General features: G+C 34.1%; 1 protein-coding gene across 1 annotated transcript in view; it reads left to right on the forward strand.

Moving 5' to 3' along the window:
• The first annotated feature begins 3,752 nt into the window (after positions 1-3,752).
• The window catches only part of LOC128854911 (major royal jelly protein 1), a 32,794-nt gene continuing 17,710 nt past the window's right edge, over positions 3,753-18,836 (forward strand). The window contains exon 1 of the mRNA XM_054089369.1: positions 3,753-3,913. The gene's annotated coding sequence lies outside the window, so the exon portion shown is untranslated. The remainder of the gene's footprint in view (positions 3,914-18,836) is intronic.

The raw sequence follows: 18,836 nt of genomic DNA on the forward strand, positions 1-18,836 counted from the left end.
ATACCATGTGAAGAATCATGTTTCAGCCTATGCAGTATACTCCTATAACTGGAACTTTTTCATGAACGTTCTCATGTTTCTTTTTAAGGTAGAAGATATGAAAGATCCATATTGGTCACATATTTGCCAAAAAGCCGTGCTCTAAACTTCCATTGAAATTCATTGCAATTGAAGGTCGTTGGAATGGCTTAATTGGGTCATATTCCATTAGCATATACTCTTAAGCAAATACATACCTAGTTAATTCCATTGCACTCTAAGCTTCTGTTTAAGAACTACTGATTTTGTTGAAATATTTTTTTAAATTTTTATTCATAATTCTCTTTACACCTGAACACAGTTACTCGGCACGAGCCACGATAACTGAAGCTTAAGTTGGAGCCGGCGGCACTGGGAAACACACATACAAGTGTCCCAGTATTCAATAATGTCTGGCGAGAAGATTGTATTTATATATACACACACAAGTACATACATATGTATATATATTTATTTATATAGATTTGTATGTGAGCACATTACTTGCCATACCAGATACTGCAGTTGTCCTTTGCGAAGCAAAAATGTTAAGGCTGGGCCATTGGCTGGCTTCTTTTTAAATCGCATATTACTTTAATACTTAGAGCAATTTTTTCTCATTAGAGTTCCAAATAGTGCGCTCATTGAAATATATTTTGGCCGAGACGCATTTTCATCTCAGCGGCCTTGTTACAAAACAAAAGTAATCGAAAAAATATGTCACAAAGTAAAGCATCTGCATAGAGTGAGAGTTCGAAGCCGATTCTTCAGTGGTAGCATCATTGGCCCATTGCTTTTCGAAAATGCGGCTGGAAAGTCCGTATGAATTACTAACCTAAAACTAGCGACTTTTTACGAGCTGAAAATGTTGATTAAAGTTTAACTATCTGTGATTTCCAATGGTACAATAAGAATGTCCGTATCGAACTTTTGGGCCGTATGTTTGGTAATCATAATATCAGCCGACCTGGCGTTGCCCATTAGCTGCGATTAAGCGCCGTTATAACTTCTTTGTAAGTTTACGTGAAAAATAAATGCAGTGCAGATAATCTCAAAACGATCCAGACTCTGTTCGCCAATATAGGCCGATCCCTTTATGAGATGGGTTCAGTATTCAGTAACAAAATATTGGAAATTTTGATTGCCAAGGCAGCTATTTGAATGAAGTTATATTCCATAATTAATTAGAACGCTTACTTTTTCTAAGGGATCGAAAATCAGTGCAATATATTCAACGAATTTTTAGTAGAATTTTTAATAGTAGCCAGCCTGCGGCGCATCCTTCATATGTAGTCATAAGTATTTATGGCTTTAGCCATTAGATTTTATGTTTATCGTTATTATCAATTCATGATTTAGTGTCATGCTGAAAGTTTACGTCTGCCAGTGGTTATATAGCATTTTCTACAATATTATTAAATAAAAAAAGCTCATATTTAAATATGATAACTGGATTCTCTGAATAGTTAATTTATATGGTAATGTTTGAAATTATAATAAAACTTGCATTTGCATTGGAAAAGCCAAACCTCAAATTGACATTTGATTTCATAAGACTTTACACTAAGTTAACAGAATTTAATTTCAAATTCATATCTTCACCGCTAAAATGAAGGAAAACCCATTTAAGCTCTTAAAAGAGCGACTGTTTTAGTTAAACAAGAGTATGAATTTTCGGACAACTGTTATTTATGATAATCAAGTAAAACTCTTTACGAATACCTCAGCAGTTCTCAATAGTTACAGTTATTCGCTAATATTCGTATGTATTGTATAAAAATTCGCTTTGGTGCCTAAATGATTTTCGTTTACATTGTAAAAAATATCAAGAGTGCAGTGGGCTCTGGATTATTTGAACAACAGGCCAGCGGTGGTTTTTTGAGGACGTTGACGTTAATGAAGAGTCAAATGTGTAAGTTTTACAAGCATATATAATATTTTAATCATATTTTAATGCAATTTTTTTATTATTATTCATCTTCAATTAAAAAGTGGTGCAAAATTATTCAGTGGTGCAATGGCAAGCCTCCGAGTGTATTTCTGCCATGAAAAAGCTCATCTGCCATTAAAAAGCTCCTCAAGACGCACACCACAAGAATCAGGAAGAGCTCGACCAAACACCCGAACAGCGTTTAAGCGCCTCGTATATATAAAATATGTACATATCGTCCCCTTAGTATTAAAATAGCCTATAAATTTTTTGATGTTTTGAGAAAATGAATTTCAAACTTTTTGTCGAAAGTAGCTCTCACTCAAATCTCGTTATGTCTGTAAATATTTATTATTTTTTGACTGACGTTTTGACCCACTTTGTGGAACTAGAATTTGACAAAATTTTGACCACATATAAAATCGACGATGGAGAATCCAAAAATTCAATAAAAAAATAATAGCCTATGAGCACATAGGCTATTGTTATACTAAGGGGACGATATATTATATATGTATGTATATTTCACTAAAATCATTTTTTTATTAGTAATAAAATTATTCGGAAACCAAAATTCATTGATTAATAAAGGGTGATCAGATTAGAGGAACTTTTTCCAATAGAGTTTTTTTTTTACATATCATGCATGACTACTGTCAAACTAAATACATAATTTTTTTCAATATTCATTAACATTTCATCATGGAAAGACTTACGCCTCAACAACGTTTACAAATCGTATAATTGTATTGTATTACGAAAATCGACGCTCTGTGAAGTGCTCATCACGCGCTCAGGCCAACTTATGGTGTACATAACCATCTTCCCGAGCGCACTATATAGCTACATCAATAAGAAAAATTGCCGTATTTGTTCTGAAGAACAACACGAAGCTATTTAAAAACAGCCAAGACGAATCTGGCGCGAATGTAACAGTAAATGGTGAACGCCATCACGACATGATAAACGACTCCTTGATGCCGGAATTTGAAGCCCTGACCTGCACAACATTTGGTTTCAACAAGATGGCGCTACTTGCCATACAGCCCGTAAAACAATGTTTTTTTTTTTGCGTCGTTGTTTCGGTGAGCAGTTATCTCTCATCCCGGGCCAGTGGGTTGGCCACCAAGATCGTATGATATCACACCTTTGGACTTTTATTTGTGGGGTTTGATTCAGACTTCAGTTCTTCAAAGTAGCTAACTTTTTAAAAGTGAATTGAAGGGATTGCATAGCTGACTTTGCTCCATTGTTCGGAGAGGTCCTTTCCGTGGCAATCGCGAATCTATGCAAAGAGCTGATCATAATAAAATCAACCAAATAGCGTCCAATAATGACTATTCAGGTTTTCAAATGACTACTGTCGTAAATCTCACGGTGCAACACATAGCGTGCCAATACCTTTTTGCAGCATTTTCGCATCAGTATTGAACGCCTCATGCTACAATTGGAGCGCACGAAGCTTCAACGGCTGAGATTGGCTTCACATTGATCTTTTTGTGCTCACTTGGACACATTGCATGGAGTTAATGCATGCTTTCGTATGAGTTTCATGAGAGTTTTTTTTTCGGTTTCTTTTTTTGTTTGTTTGTTTCTCTGCATTGTATTGTTTGTTGTTTTCTTCTTGCTGTAAATGAGGCGCAACAATCGCAGCACTCCAACCAAAGAGCGATTGTTGGCTGTTTTTATTGTTAAGCTGTTATTGCTGGTTTTTTTCGTTTTGTTGCTGCTGTTAGTTGTTGGCTGTTTGCCGCCACTTTTAAACTGAGCGAAGTAATTTATAGTCAAACAGTTACTTCGTGGCCATCTTACTATACTGACGGACTTGGCACACTCGCTGCCAACAATCAGTCGTTTACAACCATCTAAAATACGTACTATTCAATTTTCGCATCGAGAAGGAAGCACTCGAGGTCCTAACGAGACGAAGCGAAATTTAATTGAATTTAACTGAATTGTGCGCAGGTTAGTGATTTTATAAATTTGTGAGTTTTGACGCGCTGCCTCCAATCGGTTAAACCTGTATGGAACGTGCCCAGAAGAGGAAGCAATAAAAATTTAATATTCACATAAAGTAGTGCGCGAAGAGATGGAAAGTGTTCAGAAGAAAGTGTTTAAGCAAAAACAAAAAAAAAAAAAGAAATAATAATTAAATTTAAATTAACGCATATGCGCAAACATACGAAAGCAGAGAAGGCAAATGCATGCACAAAGATGCCCAGTCAATTTAGATGATGGATAATCGCTTAATAATTACATGCAAATGTAGAATGAGTGACTTAAAGTGCGTTCATATAATTAATTTTTTGTTGCGGCAATAAAATTTCTGAAGTTTTGTGTTAATGGTTAAAATTCCGAATTGAGTGCGCGAAGAAATGTGATGTTGCTTTGAGTTGGAGCAACCAATCGCGTTTTAGCAAATATCGTCACATACATCGTTTTTACATAGAAGTATTCATTAAAGAGTGTGCAAAAATACTTTCGTTAATTATGTGCATAAGAATTAAAATGTAAATTTAATTTGGGGAAACTAGTGCAATAGTAAGAAGAAATATATTGCTTGTTTAATTGCTTTTTGATAAACATCATAGCCAACACAAAATGAGGGCATCGTATTAACTTCAAAATACATAAATTTTGTGTTTCAATATTTAGAGCTCAAGCAAAAGTTTTTTCTTTGAATATTTTCGTCAACTCATTCACTTTTATAGCAATCTTCCCTTCCAGGTGAAGGTCTCTTGCTGCATTTTCTACTTATAGTTCAAACTATACATCGGCGATACAATAAAATTTACATTACAGTACCTTGACGAGCCAGCAAGCGAATGAGATACATGCATACATAGATTTGTAGCAAAAGAGTATTTATGAATGTTCAACAAAGTGTTTTATGAGCGGCGCGCTGTGGCGTTTTAAGTTCATATTCTAAACAAAATGTTCATTCATTCGCGCCTGCCCAACGGCGCACGCGTGTAGTCCATTAACCAAACATTTGAAACAGATTCTAAATTTTGGATTATTAGTTTAATCGAAATAGCTACCGAATTGTGACCTTGAGAAATGCGCTCAAATATCTTTAATATATTTGTATGTATGTATGTATGATGGAATATGCATGTGTAAAATAATAAAAAAAATGTTAATTATATTTGGTAGCTTGAGCTTAGCAATATGAGTTATTGTGACAGTGAAACATATCTACATAGCTTATAACCTACATACTCATACAGAAGTGGGCAACTAATTAGAGCCAACATGCTCTTTCGTGTTTTTCGAAACAGGTTATTATTTTCGTTTAAATAACGGTAAATTTTTTCCATTATGCAGGCTTACGAAGCTGTTATGTGATATGTAATGAAATTAAAAACACAAAGTTTTTGGAAGGCATGTAAAGGCACTGAAGTAAGTTAACTATGGCACTACCCCTTGTTGGCAATATTTACCAATTTATTTGTTTCCTGTTTGTTAATTTTAAAAATGTTTTTATACAAATATGGTTAATTCTCTTGGCGTTCACACCCATATCGGGTGTTTAAACGAGCTCCTCCTCCTATTTGTGTCGTGCATGTTGATGTTGTTCCATAAAGGGAGGGAGCTACAGTTTTAAGCCGATTCTGATATTTTTTATGAGACGGTTTTTCATGGCAAAAATACACTCGAAGGTTTGCCTTTGCCTGCCGAGGTACGACCGCTATTAGAAATAACTTTATCTATCATTTTGGTGTTCCATGCACCGAATGGTAGCAGCGGTAGCCGACCTTACAAAAACTATATATGTACATAAATGAAATAGTGGCAAAAAGAATGATGTGTGCGATTGTATGCCGATCTAGGAGCTTTCTACTATATCCAAAGTTTCGAAGGAACTACTTACATAAAAGAGAATATTCCTTTTTTCGACTAAAAGTTTAATTTCGCCCAATTAGCATGGATTTTTCGCAAGTAGGTCTATAGCTTCTAATTTAGTTGCTTCTGGTGAATATTGTTTTTCAACTTTCGCTGAAGGATTTCAACATCTCTCAACACTCGTCCAATCAATCGTTGATCAGATAACAACAAAGCAACATGAGCATAGAACGGCTTTTTTTCGTATATCACTAACATAATCTCATAGCCAGCCGAAATCTGCATGTTAATTTCACACATATTCACACACTCGTCCATATGCATATTCACCATCTCGCCGAATCAGTCGTTGTTCAGACGGTAACGAAATGCCATTATGTTGATTTTTTTCGTGTATCACCAAATTCTAAAAATTTCTGTTACACCGTTATGTTTTACACTTAAAGTAAATGAAAAAAAATCAGTTGTCGAAATTTGTAGCATAATTATTTAACGCAATGTGTTTCAGTAGTGCATTTTTAACTGGGCAATTAAAACAAAACTATTTAGACACTAATTGTTGATTACAATAAAGAAGTAAAGTCCCAAAGGCAGTTTTTTTTATTGACAATTCTATTTACAGTTAACTATAAAATACAATAAGATTTTAGCAATTACTACTGTGGCCTTAAGGGTGGCAGCTCGTCCAGACAAAGAGTTTTTCAATCATTTTTCGCGAAAAACTGAGAGTATCTATTATCTTAAAATAAATTACATATTAATTTGCTTACATGAATATACGAAAATTTGTTTGAAATGCAAAAAAAAAAAACAAAAACGGCGGCGCTATAGCTTCTCAAAAGTAGCTCCTTTTACAAAACAAAAACTTTGCACTTACTAATTTTTAACGAAAACAAAAAAATAAAAAATTTGAAGTGAAAAAGAAAAGAATTTACTTCTTTTTATAAACAAATTGATGAAATAAATATTTTTAGAGATAATTATTATACAATTTGAGGTACGTGCAAAGGCCAATATGTTAAAATATATCCCTGTAAAATTTTAAGTTGATATCTTGATTACTTTTTGAGTTATATTCGACAGCGCGGAAAAAAACGTATTTCGAGAAAAACACGATTAAAGTTTTCGTTCTTACTCATCTTTCGTTCGAAACTCATCACTTCACTGACTTTATAGGAACTTCTTGGACTTTCTATTAAGTTTAAAACATTTAAATGATATTCTTTAGGTCGTAAATGAATTTTTAAAGCAAAAAAAAAAGAAATGGAAAATCTGAAAGCGCTGGAGGAGCTGCCCCCTTTAACCTATCCAATTTACTTTCTTGGACTGCTTTAATAATGAAGAAATTTAGCGATTTTTTCCGCTTTATGTTTTCTATATTTCACCTCTAAAAAAAAAATAAGTTCATGGTCCATAAATTTAGTTTTATAATATCATATCAAAAATTACTATTAAACCAGAAAATAATGCTTCAAATAATCTTATATTATTGGTTATAATAATATCTACTAAGCATGTATTGGGTATGGGAATAAGTTTCCGTCCTTTCTTAGCCAAAGTTACGAATTATTCAGAAGAATGTCAACTACTGCGATCGAGACCTCACATATACATCTTCAAATCAAAAGTATATTACAAGAGCGAACACAAAAATAGTATCAGCAGCGACACCTCTCTTACGAGTGCGGATACTTATTCCCACACCCAATAGATATTTTGAATAGGGTTACCTAAAACCTACAAGATAAACCAGAGCATGATAACATTATACACGAATGGATCCCTCACTCAGGAAATTGTATGGGCAGATGTCTGCGGACCGGAGAAAATATACTCAGAATTAAAATAAATAGGCAGCTTTAATCTAAACCGATTTAAAGATTGTATGGAATTAAATAAGGGTGCTAGGATTGAACCCAGCACTGATAAATAATTGGGACAAACACTCGGGTAAATATATTTTACCGGAGGAGGAAATAAAATTCAATAAAATATGACAAATACTAAAATTAATTGAAAAAGTTGGGCTCAGAGAAATTTTCTGAATCCTTGAAAGCACACAATAAATCGTTCCAAGTTGCAGCGCTCATAATAATAATAATCATCATCATGCATGTGAATTAAAGAGTTGCATACTTCACTTTTTCCCACTTTCTAACGCTTCTTTTCTCGACATTTCAAAATTCTTCAATAGTATATGGCAAAAACTACAACACAGACGAAGAGTGTGCGAAAGTCGAGAGCTGACACTGGCATGACTTGGACTGTTTTTTTTTCGCATAAAATCAAGAATAATTGAATACATAATTGTGCCAAGTGCCGCAACGTCAGTACAGAATATAAGCAAGCAAAACGAAGAGGAATATGGAATAAATCGTGCACACATACATCTGCACGTGCATACATTTGGGCACAAAGTTAGTTTATTTTCTGTAATGGCGTCATTCAATTTTCAAATTTACCAAAAATTAAGTAGCGGTTGTCGCAAGACGCCACTTTCCACTCTACACTCTCTACATCGTGACATAAAATATCGGATGAAAACGCTGTTTCCATATCGAATCGAAAAAATCGGCGTCGATTAATTGAAGCAGACGTTTTTGGAAGAGCATAAGCGCCTTTAACTTCGGCTCAACAAAGAAAGTGAGGTAACTTTGTGTGCTGACATATCTCCTGGAGATCAAATCGGAATTTGTGAATCCAAAGTCCAAAGGGGCTACCCTTCAACTCCATAGTACAATTACACAAATTCCACCAAATAAAGTATTGGCTCTATTTACATACTTGTCTATATCTGTACTTATACATTTGCATGCAGTGGCGGACATAGCTATTCAGTCTTAAGTGTATTTTTGCCTTAGGAATACAGTGAAAGCATTGAGCTCATGGCAGTGATCATAAAAGTTGCTTTGTTTAAAAGATGATTCCTCAACCTAATTTGTTTTCGAGCTGGTTGAATTATAATCGGAAGTTCAATTTTGGACTACTTATATGATAAGCTGAGGAATTACTTCGGCAATAGCTATAGAAATGTGCTTGTGAGCTGCATATTAAATGGATGCACTGAATAAAAACCAGGTGTCAGATGTCAATCGTTGTAGTTGCGTATACAAGCAGTGTAGACTACTTGAGAACTAAATCATTTTAATACTCTCTCAGGCCCGCTTTCTCAACTTCCTGTTAATGTGAATTTTACAAAACGGGCAGTATATTTTATGCCGCGATAAATTCGATTTCGTTGTTTCAACATCTCGTCAAGTGTTTAATAGCAATGAACACATTGGAGGGTCGTAGAACAAAATAAAGAAAACTAGCGAAATAAGCTGAGTAAAAACAAAGAAATCCATAAAATTTAGTTGTTTTTGCTTTATTGTTGAATAAAAACACTAAGGAAAACCAAAAAGATGCCAAAACTTCACGGCCAAAGAGAAAGTACTTCTTGTGGAATTGGTTGAAAATCACATCGGCAAGGAAATTATGTACGCTTGTGGGTTAATTAGTTATTATGACGCCTCATGAAAAGTCTTCTGCCGTTCAAAAGCAACATAAAATTGTAGGGTTACGCCTTCAAGAATTTTAGCGGTATATGCTAACTTCATGAGCCGTACACACATACTTGTTTATATGGGTCAAGATCAAATGTCTAACACCATTTTCAGAAAATATTTAGAAAGGTTATTTTTCTCTAAAAGCATTTGGTTCGAAGGCATAACTTTTGTGCGCAGTTGTTTGTTATTTGTTTAGTTTTGGTTACGTAACTGATTTTAATAAATATTAGATTAACGTGAGAGAATACAGCGAGTTTTCATAATTCGCATTATTTGTAATTCGAATTAATTACCTTAAAATTATATAGTTCGATTGTCAATTTTTGTATGACGAATATTAAAAATCGAGTGCGAATTATTCGAACTCGTGAAAATGCATTATAAATGCCCTAATCATGGTATAAGTCCAAATATCACAGCCAAAAACCGATCTACAATTCAACTTTTATAAAATTAGCATTTTAGCAAAAATCACCATTTTTTTACAGTACGGGCTGAAAGTCAAAACCTGGAAAGCTTTATTGAATTAAATAAAAAGTTCGCACACAAAGAACTGTAATTGAAACTTGAAATTGATCACTGACCATTTTATATTATTTTATATTTATATACATTATTGGCGCGTATACCCTTTTTGGGTGTTTGGCCGAGCTCCTCCTCTTATTTGTAATGTGCGTCTTGATGTTGTCCCACAAATGACGGGACCTACAGTTTTTTAAACCGATTCCGAACGGCAGATATTTTTTTATGAGGAGCTTTTTCATGGCAGGAATACACTCAAAGACAACAAATGCACGGGTTTCTTTCGAATAGCGGCCGCCTCTCAGCAATTGGAGAAGAACATCAAGGCGCACATCATTAATTTAAGAAGAAGCTCTACAAAACACCCGCCAAGGGATCTGCGTCAATTAAATATGTGAATGCATCTGTATTCATAATGATAGTAGCGCGACATATTGCAAATACTTGTTTATTTTTCTTATTTATTTAATTGTTTTTATTCTTTTTTAACAAATATTGTTCATACTACAAGGTGGCGCCAAATAATCATCAAATTTGTTTTTGATATCACTTCTTGACTAAACTAAAAAAAATATTTTGAGTGATGGAAATCTTTATTTTAATCTTTACGTACTCCATTGCCTGTCAGTTTGTTTACTGTAGCTGTCTAGTTTACAAATTTCACATATGATTGAAGTACGATTGCAAAAATTATAAATATTCCGATAGAGTGATTAATTTGCGCCACCCACCTTGCGCAACACAAACCGTGTAGCTGAAACTTCGTCAAACTTTGTTAACAAATTATCACCATAATTACAAACTGTTCAGTCAGAGTTTTGTGAAAAATTCTAGGTAGACGGTTTTGTAGACCATTAAATTCTGAAATAAAATTGTTCGAGCTTAAAGTAGCCAAAATCCTCCTTTATTTTTGATAATTAATGAAGGTGTTATACATTTTTTAATACAACGAATGCTCGTTTTTTTTTTTAATTAAGCAATCACATGCATTTTACTAAGCCAAATTTGATAAGCTGTAACACTGCATACTCAACATTTTTTTATAATCACTGATGAAAGAGTTTGAGATTTGGTGGAAATTTGTTGCATATTTGCATAAAGTTTAAAAACTGCGATTTATAGTGATTTTGTTGTAACTTACCCATATTTTTATAGAAAATTATTTCAATTAAATTAGAAACACAAGGTTTGTCAGAACTTTTCAATAAGTTCCTGTCCTATGATTATTTAAGGCAGGATGCTTTACTCTTATTTGCAATCTATCTAATAGTCAGAGTGATATGGATAAAAAAAATGCATATGTATTTATGTACGTACATAATCTGAAATCAGCTAATTTTTGTGGCTATGAATCAAAGCTTAGCTTTGAGTTTTTCTTACCAAGTTTACATTCTCGATAGAAAAGTCCTTCCTTAATTGGGTGCACATTTTCACTGCATAGTCATTTTACCTGAAGACTAGTGTAAACTAAAACATGCGATACTTATACCGAAATCTTAACGACATTGAGATTTTAATTTACATATTTTATGTATTATTTATACATATTTGTGTAGCATACCCGACATTTACTGTCGTCATATGTATCAAACGCAAAGATATTTTTAGACGCCCCAATCAAGTGGCGAGACCACTACCATGCCTTTTACTTAAAAAGTAAAGTCAATTAAATGTTTCCCATTGATTGGTAGTTTCCTATGTATTTATTTTTATTTGTTTATTTGTCAATCAATCGACACCATCAACACCATGGAAACCCGAATAAATAGAATCAGCTTTTTTGGAAACTTAGCCGTATTTGGTGATTTTAATTACAGCCTTTGGTAAATACGTGCGTTTAACTTTTTAAAATTCAAAAGATTAAATACTCAGAAAAAATTATTTCGCTGCAAATATTTAACTAGATTAATTAACGTTTTTTACCAACTATCAGTTAATTATTTGTTGTAGCTACAATGGTACCAATAATGCAGAATTCTTCATAAACTAAACTAAAATGTTTTTTGAAAGGTTGTAGATAATGGCATGTGAATATTCTTACACTTATAGGTAAAATATTTGTAAGTTATAGGGAGGTGGTTGAACCGTAAGGTCGTTATACCTACGGTTTAACTAAACTAGCCGGAAGAGTCATTGCTGTTTACTTGAGTCTATGTTTTGTTGTTTGGATACAAACGCTCCGGCTTTGAAAGTATTCGATGCGGTACCAGCTGGTGGTAGTGGAGGAAGAGGAAGGCCTCCTCTGCGTTGGAAAGATCAGGTGGAGAAGGACTTGGCTTCACTTGGTGTGTCCAATTGGCGCCGGTTAGCACGAGAAAGAAACGACTGGCGCGCTTTGTTAAGCTCGGCCAAAATTGCGTAAGCGGTTCTCGCGCCAATTAAGAAGAAGAAGCAGTTTTGTCAAACGCGATGACCAACAAAATAAAACGAATTGTTGCTTCAGCAAACAATGCGTAGAACTTATTGGTTACAGTACAAATGAATTTAATGTACTAGGTGGTGTAAAATTAGTCATTTAATTATTATAATTTTTTTTTAACAATTTGTTTAATACTTGTTTGTTTCCACAACTTTTAAATATGATCGACGTATGACGCCATTTGCTAAAATTATAAATCTTCCGATAGGGTTATTAATTTTGTACAATAATATCTTCCTATCTTAGTTTTTTTAACTAAAACGGAACGTTAATAGTGAAACCAGAGAATGTTAATGCAATTAACATTCTCAGATAAAAGGTACAGAAAATTCAATGTAAAGTTAACATAGGTAATGTAATCTCAACATAACATGGCAAAGTTAACATAACTTGGGCTATCAAGAGAGAATCGTATTATCAAATATAGTAAATGCGTTGATATGTGTAGTATACCGGCATGCGCATATGAGCCGCTACACGGTATATTTTTAGACAAGAAAAGAATGTTAAAAATTTTCCTTAAAGGTATCTCAAAAATGCATGGTGTTTAATTTTACTTTGTCCATGTGATAACTACCATACAAATCTCTGATGATTGGGGTTTACTCAGGAGAATTCCGTGAACAAACAACACTTAGGCGACCACATGTATTTTTGTCACTTTCACGCGAGGAGTACGTTTGCCAATGATACAGGCTTGCAAATAATTCTGTGGTCGTGTGGCATATTAGCTTAAGTTGAAATGAAAGTTGCTTATTTAATCTTTATGATTCTTCTCCTTGATTGGAGCGATAACCGCATTAGCGATTTTGACAGCCGGTCGTTTTTTTCTCTTGCTAACCTTTCTATAAAAGAATCTTAAAATACAGTTTTTCTATAAATTTAAATTAGAAATACCGATAATAAACAGAAAATTGGAATTCCAAAATTAAAAAAAAATTGCAAAAGGTTTAGTAATTTTGTTCTTTTTTTTTAAGTCGGCTTAAGTTAAGTGGAGCACAGAATTAATTGAATGAAAATGAGTTTTTATCCAGCTTTCTTTAATAATTTTGTCTATCGTTTTTGCTATGGCTTGGCTATCCCATAAACAAAAGCAGCGGCAGACAACATTCGAATTACCTTAAGATCGGCACATACCTTCCAAACATTTGTTTTTTTTTTTTGTTTGTCGGGACAACTAGCAAGTGCAGCACTCAGACATTAATTAAGTCCATTGTACTACACTTGGATTCTCTTTTAATTTTCTTTAAATCTATCCGATCTCCGAAGAAATCTGAATAGATCTTGTGGTGCCAAGGAGCCAAGATGGTCGCTTCTTAACACATCAGTGCCAAAGACCTCAAACCTGATTCGAGCGAAGGCGGGGCAGACACACAGGAAGTAGTCTCATCCTCCTCTTCACAAGCTGGGCAGAGTACACTGTCTGAGTTGCCCAACCTTTCCATGCTTCCAGTGCTTCGCCCACTAAAAGTTGCCCGTCATCAGTGCAGACGGCTGGTTGCACTCCCTTCTGCTTAATGACAGAAGCGTTTGCGACAGTCGACCGGACATGACAGGTAACATCACTTTAGTCCATCTGCAGCCGATCTCAGCCTGCCAAGCTCGCTTGTGGGTGGTAGTTACCCATTTTCTAACCGTGGTTGTGATGGCCGCAGAAGGGAGTGGCAAAACGGGCTCTGGGCGTTCCAATCATAATCATCATTTAATTTTATGCAATTCAACATCTTCTTCATGCTATAATATGTGTCTTTTGTTTTGATAATAGGCAATAATTAGGGCTTTTGAAGGGATGTTGTTAGCTCGACTTTCTAGTTTGATACCTGTATTTCTGCTGTCCTTGATACAATATTATAAACCTGTTACTAATATGCAGTTTTATATTTAAATATTTGGGGTAACTAAGTGATTTGGTACTAAGAAAACTTGATATGCAAAAATCGATTCCGTGTTGACCACTTGTTAAGCTTTACTGAAGTATCGTCAATGAGAAATTAAGTATTTTTATTCTTATGCGAATAATTTTTTTCATAGACATCTTAAATTTTTTCTAGATATTTTACGTGTACGAAATTTTAGTGAAAAATTAGGTAAAATCCGAAGATCCCAAATTAATTTTTTTTTTTTCAATTTGATCTACCACTTGTTTTGATCGGTTTACGGTTTCTCCCGATATTGGAAATTTGTATGAGCTTTCTTTTCTTCTTTAATCCAAAACTCTTATTTATCTAAAAAATCTCATAACAGAAAAAAAATTATGTGGATTTTTGGACTCGTCGACCGATTTTATATAGGAATCGGATGGCTGACACTTGGGTTTTTTTGGCGGAAAATTGATGGAAGTAGATGAATTATTATTGAAATTTATGCGAAATTATAAACTAATAATTTTGGAAAAAACCGCCAAACGAGATGCACTCTGTTAGGATCTCCTGTTTTTGACTTTCAACCTCTCAGAAATACTGGTCATAGCTTAAAAACGAATCGTGCCAAAACTGAGCGGACAAAATGATATCGTACCGTATCGAACCTAATAGCGTTAACCAAAATATACTAAATTCGGGAAGACATAGTGATACCGACCAGCAAAAAGAGTTTTATTGCATTATCTCTAATGTATAGTATATTATTTTCCAATAAGGACGGATCGCAATGAAATGAAGATTTGTTAGCGGGGTTAACAATTTGTGTGCGTATTTGAAAGAAAAATGTATGGTATTATATATATAGGATACATAATTTTTTATGAGGAGATTTTTCATGGCAAAAATACATTTTCCTTTTCTATCATTTGAAGTTTCGTGCCCGGGGTTTCGAACCTGGACACTTCGGTGGTAACGCACCAACCCATTCAATCACAGCGGTAATCCCATATTGTGCATAGATTATGTCAATATTTCAATTTTCCTCGGTATCGCAGTATCATATTTTATATTAACATCATCGACCAAACTGAATATTACCGAAATGTATATTACCTTAGTTGATGACAATATATTTTTGGTTTTTGTTTTCTTGCGTACCTCCCTACATGAGCTCACACCAAGCAATTGGAAATTGATTTACGCCAATTTAGTCACTCATTATGCCCTATTATACTAGCACCACCCAAAACGCTATGCTGCACGCTGGGTTGAGACGCATATTTAGGATGCCAAATCCAATAAAATTGTTATCGAACAATTTCTGACTATTGCACAACATCGCACCACAAAACCACAAATGGTATTTTGTGTAAGCAGCCCATTATTGACAATTTGAGTGCGAAAAACGTGAAGCATTTGAATATTTATTTTCTTTGTAAAGCGCATTTTGCAAAAAAAATATGCGCTATGCTTGTATAAACATATATTATACATACATATAAATGTACGTAATTATATTTTCGGTTGCGCCCAGTTGTCAGCACCATGAGCCACCGGCGCCAATTACGCAGTTCGCTAATAGATTGTCAGTCACGGTGGGATGTCGCGCATGCGCGTTGCAGTGTCTTTGAAAATAAGGCACCGAAGTGGTATACATAAAAACATACATATGTATGCATTCATATTTGGTTTTACAGAGATGCAAAACGAAAACTTTAGCCATTTAAAGGTACCCATTGACAGACCTGTTGGCAGACCAAATTTTAGGTGGTCCCAGGCCGAACTGTTATTGGATAAACTTTTTAGATTCAATACTGTAATGATAAAAAAATAAAATCAGAATTTAATGATAGTAAATTCATTCTAGCGTTATTATAAAGGGTTTTTATTAGGCAGACATCAAAGTTCTCTAATGTAGTTAATATTTATATTTTTCATTGTATGGCTTAAGAACATTTTATTTTATTTTGATATTGATTGCTCTTCTATACTCGAAACCTTGACCGGAAGTGATTCTGCGTAAGCAAATAAGTTGTCTGACTGCACGAGGTGGCTAAATTGCGAGAAAATGTTTTAACAGAAGCAAAAGTACCTATAGTTTTCTAAAGGTTTTGGCAAAACAGCTTTGAACAAACTCAACAATATTCAAAAGAGGGAGTCTTTGTTCTGTGTATGTTTTTTTAGAAAGAAAGAAGCCGAAATAACAAACAGAATCTCATGTATAGGCTAAAATCTCATTTTGTACACTTTTAAGTGAAAATATCTTGGAAAACTGAGCTACCTAGGGCACCTGAGCAATTATGATATTACATTGAATTTTAACCGGTAGACTGCTTTTTTAATTCACGAAGAAATGACCTGTTAGTTGCTAATTGTGATCATTCTATTACCGATACGAATATTTCTGAAAAAAAGGAAAAAAAATGACATTTTCCACACAGAAACTTTTTCTTATTTCGCAGGTGAATAGGGCGAATGCTGCAAAGAAATAACTTCCAATACCTTTTTGCCAGAGATTCACTCTAAACAATGCTCCATTCAATTGATTTGTTGGTGGTCTTGTGAGGCCTTAAGTAAAGTCTCGTTCAAAATTCAGTATATAATTGTTTGACTCTAAAACAATACGGAAGAAGGTGGGATACTGGTGATCGAAAAAAAATATATATTGTACAATATATATAATTGATGCTTACACCCTTTATTGGGTGTTTAGCCGAGCTCCTCCTCCTGTGGAGATGTCTACAGGTGTATGCTACATCCGATCGGCAGATAGTTTTTTTAATGAACAGCCTTTTCATGGCAGAAATACTCTCGGGAGGTTTGCCATTATCTGTATTGGTGGGTCGAAAGACATGTTTGAAATACATACATAGGTACATATTTAATTATATATGTACAATATATAAATTATTTAAAGAAAACACTTTTCCTAACACATCAAATACCAGTACGCCCCTAGTTGGTTGAAAACTTTTGAGAGTAGCAACGATTAACCAGTAGAGGAATCAATCAATCGTATATCATTTTATATTCTCATCTTTCATTTTAGCAGACAAACAATTTTCTTTCGATCTGTCAATTCATTATTTGCTTGCAGGCCTTTTGAAGTTGACATGCCAGTAGTTTTTTATATTGGAAAAATCCCAATAATGTTCATTGATGAAAATCCTTGCTTCTTGGGCTTCCACGCGTCTAAATGCTAGTCTGAAAAGCTACGTGGTTCGTTTCATAAGAAAGGAAAATGGTGTTTTCTTAAGCTTTGTAATTTTGTGATACTAGGCATGCCAAATAACTAGGGTAAATACTTTTTATGTTGCAATTGTCTTTCTTTAAGAAATTGTATCTCGAAAACTATTAGTCTTTCATGAAAAAGTCCTTTACATCGGGTGTTTTTAAGAGCTTGATGACTTAAAATGATAATATAAAACGGATGTCTTGTTAGAATCAATTTTTTTTTTATAATCTGGTAGAAAATTGCATGGCATTTATTTTTTTAATATAATATCCGGTATGTGCCCGCCGCGGCTACGAGCTACATGGTCCATTCGATTAGCCAAATTTTCGACTACTTTTTCCAATAAATCTGAATAATAAATCTAAGTAAACCCAATCAGCAAAAATGCCACACAAACGATGGTCATTTGGTTTCTATTCTTGATCGAGCTGTATTTTATAGACACGTAAGCCAAAATTCCTACGTAAAATTTTCACCGTGGTCGAAGGACAAAGGTCAACAAGTTGAGAACGACGACGAATCGACATTTCGACGTCTGCCTCAACACTTCGCTCTACGAACTTTTTTTCAAAGTAAATTTCCACTGTTTTGATGTGTTTTTCCGGCGTTAAATGATTCATGATGACTTGTCAAAACTTGCTGAACAGAAATGTCAACACAGTTTGCATTTTCAGCAGTTAAAAAATAGTAAAAAAATAAGCATTATATACAACAACAACAATTAAGAAAGAAATGTTCCAATGTTTGTTAAACTATTTCATACCCAAGGTGCCGCAAAATGAATTATCCAATTTAGTTCTTGATTAACTTCTTTGTATACTGCAGCTGTCTAGATTTTGACTGAATAAAAATTGTATTATATTGTTAAGTTTTAAATCATATAAAGCAATTATTTGGCAATGAATGTCACTAAAATTAGAAACTATATTAACATTTCTCCTTATCTTTTTTGATGAATTTCTCCTCTTGAAGTTGGTGCTTTTCATTCGTTTAAATATTTAAATTTCACGCTATTTTCTTGCAACTAATGGTGTTCACAGTCACCAACGTAAACGTACGCCAGTATCAATTGACCCGATGAAACAACGATCTACGATGCTACGGAACGGAACGGTGGTGCAAATTCATTTACATTAGCTGATGAAGCGTACGTTTACGTTGGCGAGTGTGAGCACTATAAGACAGTTACCGAAATTTCTCGATATAGACCAGAATGTCTAATTTTTGGACAAACTTCAAAATTTTTATCAAAATTTACAAATATGCCAATTGAGCAAAAAATTATACATACGTCAAAAATCTTACGTCAATCATAGACAGACTTCAGAACTACACAGCTGCAGTATACAAACAGACAAGTAATGGAGACTACAATGGAGGTCAAAATAAAGATCCTCCGCTAATTTTTAGTTTTTATTTAGTAAAAAAGTTATTCAAACATCAAATTCGATGATTA

Source organism: Anastrepha ludens, chromosome 2, assembly GCF_028408465.1.
Source record: "Anastrepha ludens isolate Willacy chromosome 2, idAnaLude1.1, whole genome shotgun sequence".
Classification (NCBI taxonomy): Eukaryota; Metazoa; Arthropoda; class Insecta; order Diptera; family Tephritidae; genus Anastrepha; species Anastrepha ludens.